At 39.9% G+C, this 6,756-nt stretch overlaps 1 pseudogene; it reads left to right on the forward strand.

Annotated features, from left to right (window-relative positions):
• The first annotated feature begins 3,989 nt into the window (after nt 1-3,989).
• LOC132417782 (transformer-2 protein homolog alpha pseudogene) lies at nt 3,990-4,532 on the forward strand (annotated as a pseudogene).
• Nucleotides 4,533-6,756: the final 2,224 nt, after the last annotated feature.

Raw genomic sequence — 6,756 nt, forward strand, 5'->3', positions numbered from 1 at the left:
TGAATTAATTGTCATGCCACAGGGTCCTATATGATATAACTTAAATACTTTCTGTACATGACCAATCAGAGTAGAACAATAATTAGAGTACAAAGAGTAATGTTTTTGTCTGCCATGAGAGCTGGGGAGGGTGTCATTGTGAGAAAATCAAATTTCTTTTCTACAAACTAGAAGCCCTGTATGGTCAAGTAAAACTGCTTTCTCATGAAAAATATGAGTGCAGATTTTTAAATATATTTTCATTTCAAATATTTTATCTGTAATATTGACTGTTTATAAACATACATAAACATAGAAAAAGAAAAAATAATTTTACCTGTACATTTTTTTATTTCACAGAAATTTCAGTTTCTGTCATTAATTAGTTAAAAATTAATTGGGTACAAATGGATCAGAATCCATCCATTATTACTGATGGGCAAAAAAACGCCCTTCCAGCTCTAGGTGAGCAGTATCAAGTGTGTCCAAGGAGCAGTTCGTTCCCTCAGTAAAGGCTGCACAGGCGGCTGTGGGCCACCCTCCCTCTCCTCCTCCTCCTCCTCCTCTTCAGCTTTGCTCTGGCAACCGTGACGGCCTCAGATAAAGTCATGTCACTGTCTCTCATTATCATGATCGCCACTGCACCGTTACAGGGGTCTTTTGACCTCAACGTTGCTTCTCTCCTGTCTTCCTCCCAGCGTAGCCAGAGAGAAGAGAGGGGAGCAGAGACTCCTGGGGCCTGCCTACAGGTGAGGTACTCCCAAAGGCCACCAGGGGATAGTCACTCACCTTATCCCAGAGAGAGGATGGATTCCGGGGCAATCCGAGACAGAACAGAGTCCACTCCCACTTCTTAATCCCTGTCTTGCAGCAGCAGGCACGACACCCCCTCTACCGTGGGGCCTGGTGTGTACACACTACCCCGCTGCGGTTGCCTAGGAAACCCGCCCTCCGCCTCCCGCGACCTCTGGGTGGGGAGGGGGAGAAAGGGGCGGGGAAAGCGGTGGCCGACTCGTTTCTGGATCACGTGGTGGCAAGCGCCAACCAATCAGCAGAGGTCGGGGTCCACCCGGAAGACCCTGCTGGTGCTCCTGGGAAAGGGTGGGGAGCTTCCCGAGCTGCGGGTCATTTGATCCCTGCAGGTAGCTTTTCACTCACCTTCGCCGGATCAGAGGCCCGGACGGGAAGCGACGACTTATGACGGGGACTTAGTCGTTGCCTCTTCCAGTCCCGGCTCTTTCCTACTGAAAATCTTTGACCTTCATTGGAAGCCCGGAGCCTCGCTGGACTTGAACCCCGAAGACACGACGCTGTGATGTCAAGGCGGCCAGATGGTCGGAACAGGCCCTGATGCCCCCCGCGCGCTCTTGGTCCTGCGGCCCGCCACCACCGCCCTCCAGGAGTGTAGCTGACTGCAGCCCGAAGCCGCTGAGCGCAGAGCGAGCCGAATGGAAGGACAGCGCAGGCCTACGTAACGCCCTGATGCCCTTCAGAGAAGACATAGGACCTCCAAGGGTCTTCTTGTCGTTCGTCGACAGACTTTTGAGGGCCGTTTATGTATTCCAAAGTGTACAGGAGGCCAAAAAATTTTACAAGATAAAATTTAAAGAGGGAAAGGAAAGAACTTTTAAAAGAGTGGGCAGAGGGGCTGAGAAATGAATGAACTTAGGCAAATCAAAGTAACTGCAGGTCTCGTTTCATTTTCTAGATCTGCGCTGTCCCACATGGCAGCCACTAGCCACAGCCACGTGAAATGTGGCTAGTCCGAATTGAGTTGTGCTGTGAAACACACATGGTATTTTGAAGACCTAGCATGAAAAAAATATGTATTGATTACATGTTGAAATGATAATGTGTTTTGATATATTGGTTTAAATAAAAATGCCTTATTAAAATTACTGTTTCTTTTTACTTTTTAAAAGCGGCGATTAGGAAATTTTAAATTACATATGTGATTTCTATTATATTTCTGTTGGAGAGCACTACTATATTTTTTGAGGTTAAGTTGATTTGTGTAGAATATTTATGACGTTCAGTTCATGCAAGATAGTGTCTGTAGTGCTCTTTTCCGTCACCAGATGGCTGCCTCATTCAATAGACTATAGTTTAAAACTGCTTTCTCATGAAAAATATGAGTGCAGATTTTTAAATATATTTTCATTCCAAATATTTTATCTGTAATATTGACTGTTTATAAACATACATAAACACAGAAAAAGAAAAAATAATTTTACCTGTACATTTTTTTATTTCACAGAAATTTCAGTTTCTGTCATTAATTAGTTAAAAATTAATTAAAATATTTATGGTTTAAGGGTTTAAAAAAAGGACCAGAAAAATCTGATTCATATTTGTACTTTTACTATTAACTTCTCTGAAAATCTAGTTGAACAAGATGACCTGTCTGGGTAAATTTTCATCTTAGAGTGTAAAAGCTAGATAACAATAGTTTAGAAATTTAAACTTTTAAATTAAATTAAGAAATTGGATCAGAAATCAATTAGGTGAATTATCTACATCAAGCTTCTCATTTTGGGAGATGCAACTCTTGCATAAAAGTATAGAGATTATCTACTTTGATATTGTTAGAAATTTTTATTGTGACTTTCCTAACCAGTAAAGGACTAGGAGAAAGCTAACACAGTTTTCGTTATATTATATAAATGAGTAATTTTAAGAATTTTATTTTTAGGTAAAGCTCAAGGATTTGGTCAGCAACTGAGTCAGAGTTCCTGTATAGCTGTAGACTGATAACCATTGGTGAGTTGCCAAACTAAAGCCCTTGTCCTAGTAATTCTTAAAGGAAGAATTGCCTGTTAGCGTGTTCTAGATGGTATTTGGAGCAAAAGGTGATTACAGTTAAAACCAGAGAAAGCATACAGAATCAGTGACCATTCTTGTTAATCTCCTTTTCTTATTTTAAAGCTTCTTTATGATATGGTTTTATGTGTCTGTACCAGAAACAACAGAAGTAGAAGCCACTAAAAGTCAAGCAAAGTAAAACATTCTAAGTGAAATAAGACTTCATTTCATTCATCAGTCTGTTCATACTCCTAGACAAAGGCCAAAACATATAAATTTAAATCTACTTTATTTATGGATAAAGGTATCCAGGTAATTGTAAAAAGATACTCCACTTCAGACAACATAACCTCCTTATTTTACCTTCCTAATTCTATTTGTATTTAGCTTTATGGTAGCAAATTGAAGGATAGTGAATTTAAGAAGGGATGGTAGTCTTAATTCGCTAGAGAGCTGACCAGTTCTTTGTGTGGGAGAATTCTTTCCTCTACCTCCTTTCTTTTGTGTCTTTTATTTATTTATTATACCTGAGGCTCAGAAAGTTGATTGTATTCCTCAGATCACAGCACATTATCGACATTTGTCTATATAAGGCCCTTGTTTTATTTTATATCCAGTCCCACCCCCATCCCAATAATAGGCATACATTTGATGTTTCTTATAAACCTTGAGTTGTGCATCTATCTTTGAAAGACAGGCAGTACTGTTTTGTGTGTCTGTATTTTTTATTTATAAAAAGTTATTGTGGATTTTTGCCAGAGCCTGCGACCGAGTGGGAGTGGAGTGGAGCGGCTGTTGTTGCCAACTCTTTCCTCCTCCCCATGGTCCAGTCAGCTGGTTGATTAGGCCATCGGCCCTCAAGCCGAGACCTGTCTCTTATTTAGTTCTGGGGAGTGCCTGGCTGACATGAGTGTTGTAGAGAGAACAACTTCGAGGGCAGAGAGCCTCGCTCTCAGTCAAAATCTCCAACGGGAACTCCTGCTCATGTAAAATCAGAGAGCAGGTCAGGATCTCATAGTCCATCAAGAGTTTCCAAACACTCTCAATCCCATTCTCGATCAAGATTAAAATCCAGGTCGAGGTCAAGGAGGCATTCTCATAGACGTTACACTTGATCCAGATCCCGTTCTCACTCTCATAGAAGACAGTCTCAAAGTAGGTCCTATACACTAGAATACCGGCGTCTCAGGAGCCGAAGTCATTCTCCAATGTCTAACCAGAGAAGACATACAGGCAGCAGGGCAAATCCAGATCCCAACACTTGTCTAGGAGTGTTTGGCCTCAGTTTGTACACGACAGAGAGAGATCTTCGTGAAGTATTTTCTTGATATGGACCATTGAGTGGTGTCAATGTGGTTTATGACCAGTGAACTGGACGATCACAAGGATTTGCTTTTGTTTATTTTGAGAGAATAGATGACTCAAAGGAGGCTATGGAAAGGGAAAATGGAATGGAGCTGGATGGTAGAAGAATTCGTGTAGATTATTCTATCACCAAGAGAGTGCACACACCCACACCAGGCATATACATGGGCAGACCAACTCACAGTGGTGGTGGAGGCGGTGGAGGTGGAGGTGGAGGTGGAGGAGGTGGCAGACGTCGAGATTCTTACTATGATAGAGGATATGATCGTGGGTACGACAGATGTGAAGATGATGATTACTGGTACAGAAAAAGATCACCTTCTCCTTACTATAGTCGATACAGATCACAATAAAGATCTTGTTCCTACAGCCCAAAACGCTATTGATAAACAGAGTGGCTGCTGTTGAGGACATCTTTTTCTTTTTTTTTTTTCCCTTTCTCTTTTTTTGTTTAATTCTGGATTTCTCCAAGCTTCTAATCCTTCCTACTCCTTAAAAAGAACCCTTAAAAACATCTTTGGTTTATTTAGCATCTACACTTTGTCGATTGTATTGCTGTTTTCACCCCTTTTATTATATTCTTAAAGATGTAATTGTTGTCATTTTGAGTAGTTAAACATCTTGAGTAAAACAGGAACCCCTAGTGTTATGCTTTTGTAAATGGTTTTTTGTTTGTTTGTTGCTTTTACAGAAAATTAACTCCTGACTAATCGAATGAAGAAAGAAATGATCTTTTTAAAGCTTCTTTTGTGTTAGATATTGTATTAGACATGGTATTAGAGAGCTGCATTTACTACAAACTCCTTTTTTAACTTTCTTTTGGGGAAGTTAGTAACATAAAGTAGTTCAGTCATGTCAGGTTTGTCTGGGGTGGCATGGAGCAATCAAATAATTGAGTGTAGAAAGTTTGAAGCTATAGAAGAAAACACTTGGTCATTTCTTTTGAAGAATGGAATTTTTGAACCCTAAAAATTATGTCATTTTTTTAGAGATGAAAAGCTTGTGGACTCCTACAAAACATGTTGTATTTAAAATACATTCGTTAAAACTTAAAAACGTAAAGTTTGATTTTTGTGTTGAAATTTTTGAAGTTTAATCAGTGAAGGACAAGCCTTATTATTTAGAGCAGTTGTATGCTTTGCTGTTAGAAATTTTGGTATTGGGGAAATGGTTTAAGTAGGCTATTGTATAGAGTCCTTAGAAATAGTGAGGGGAAGGGTAGTCTCCTTTCAAATAAAAGTTAATTTCTTTGAAAAAAATAAGTTATTGTGCTATAAATTGTATTTTGATTCTCTTTCATTCAGTGCTATTTTAGGATCTATCCTTGTTTCTGTATGTTCATGTAGTTCATTGTTTCTGTATTATGCACATTATTCCATAATATATATCTACCATGTTTTATCTTTCATTTGTTCCCCTAGTGATGGGCACCTATTTTGACTACAATAAACAATAGGGTATTGAACAGCCTTGAAATTGTTTTCTTAAGGACATTTTCTCTGGGGTATATGCCAGGAATAGAATTATTGGGCAAAAGGCAAACATATACTTCACTAGATATCATCTGATAACTTTCCAGAATGGCTGTTCCAGATTTCCCTCCCACCAGTAGTGCTTGACAATTCTCATTCCCCTTTTTGGGGAAATATAATTAAAACCAAAATCTCCTGGCTACCCAGAAAACCTCTCCACAAAGGTAGAAGGAAAAGAAAGCAATTTTATTACTGAATAAACGTTAAACCAGAATATGATTCATATCACAGGCAATCCCCTGAAGAGATGGAAGACAGAAAGAAACCTAACCCTTTTATATAGCCAAGCAGATACAACCCATCCCATACATGTTCTCAAATGATAACTAGGCCTTAAACAAGAGGACGTGACATAGAGAATGGACTTGAGGACACGGGGACGGGGAAGGGTAAGCTGGGACGAAGTGAGAGAGTAGCATGGACATATATACACTACCAACTGTAAAATAGATAGCTAGTGGGAAGCAGCTACATAACACAGCTCTGTGCTTTATGACCACCTAGAGGGGTGAGATAGGGAGGATGGGAGGGAGATGCAACAGGGAGGGGATATGGGAATATATGTATACATATAGCTGATTCACTTTGTTATGCAGCAGAAATGAACACAGCATTGTAAAGCAATTATACTTCAATAAAGATGTTAAAAAAATAATATACTGCAAAGGCAAAGGTCGGGGAGGACCAAAAACACAGGCCGTATTAAATAGAAGGTCAGGGGACAGCCAGCACATTCACTAACCCGAGTTCTCATTTGTAATAGGGGAAAAATCTCCCAACCATGATTATCTGATCAAATTCCTCCCTCCACACTTCCCCTCCCCCCAATACCTTACCATCCTGCCTTCCTTAATAATTCTATTAAGTTCTTTTGGCCAGAAACCCCCTTATCCTTGATGTTTCCTCTTGGCAATTTTTTTTTATCCACTGACCCCTCTTTACCTTGCTCCTTGGCTGTAAGTCCCCACTTGTCCTTGTTGTATTCAGAATGGAGCTTCATACTCATGTCTCTCTTCCCCTATTACAATAGTTCCTGCATGAAATTTACCTTCACCACTTTAATTTCTGTCTGGCTCTG

This window comes from Delphinus delphis, chromosome 2 (assembly GCF_949987515.2).
Source record: "Delphinus delphis chromosome 2, mDelDel1.2, whole genome shotgun sequence".
Classification (NCBI taxonomy): Eukaryota; Metazoa; Chordata; class Mammalia; order Artiodactyla; family Delphinidae; genus Delphinus; species Delphinus delphis.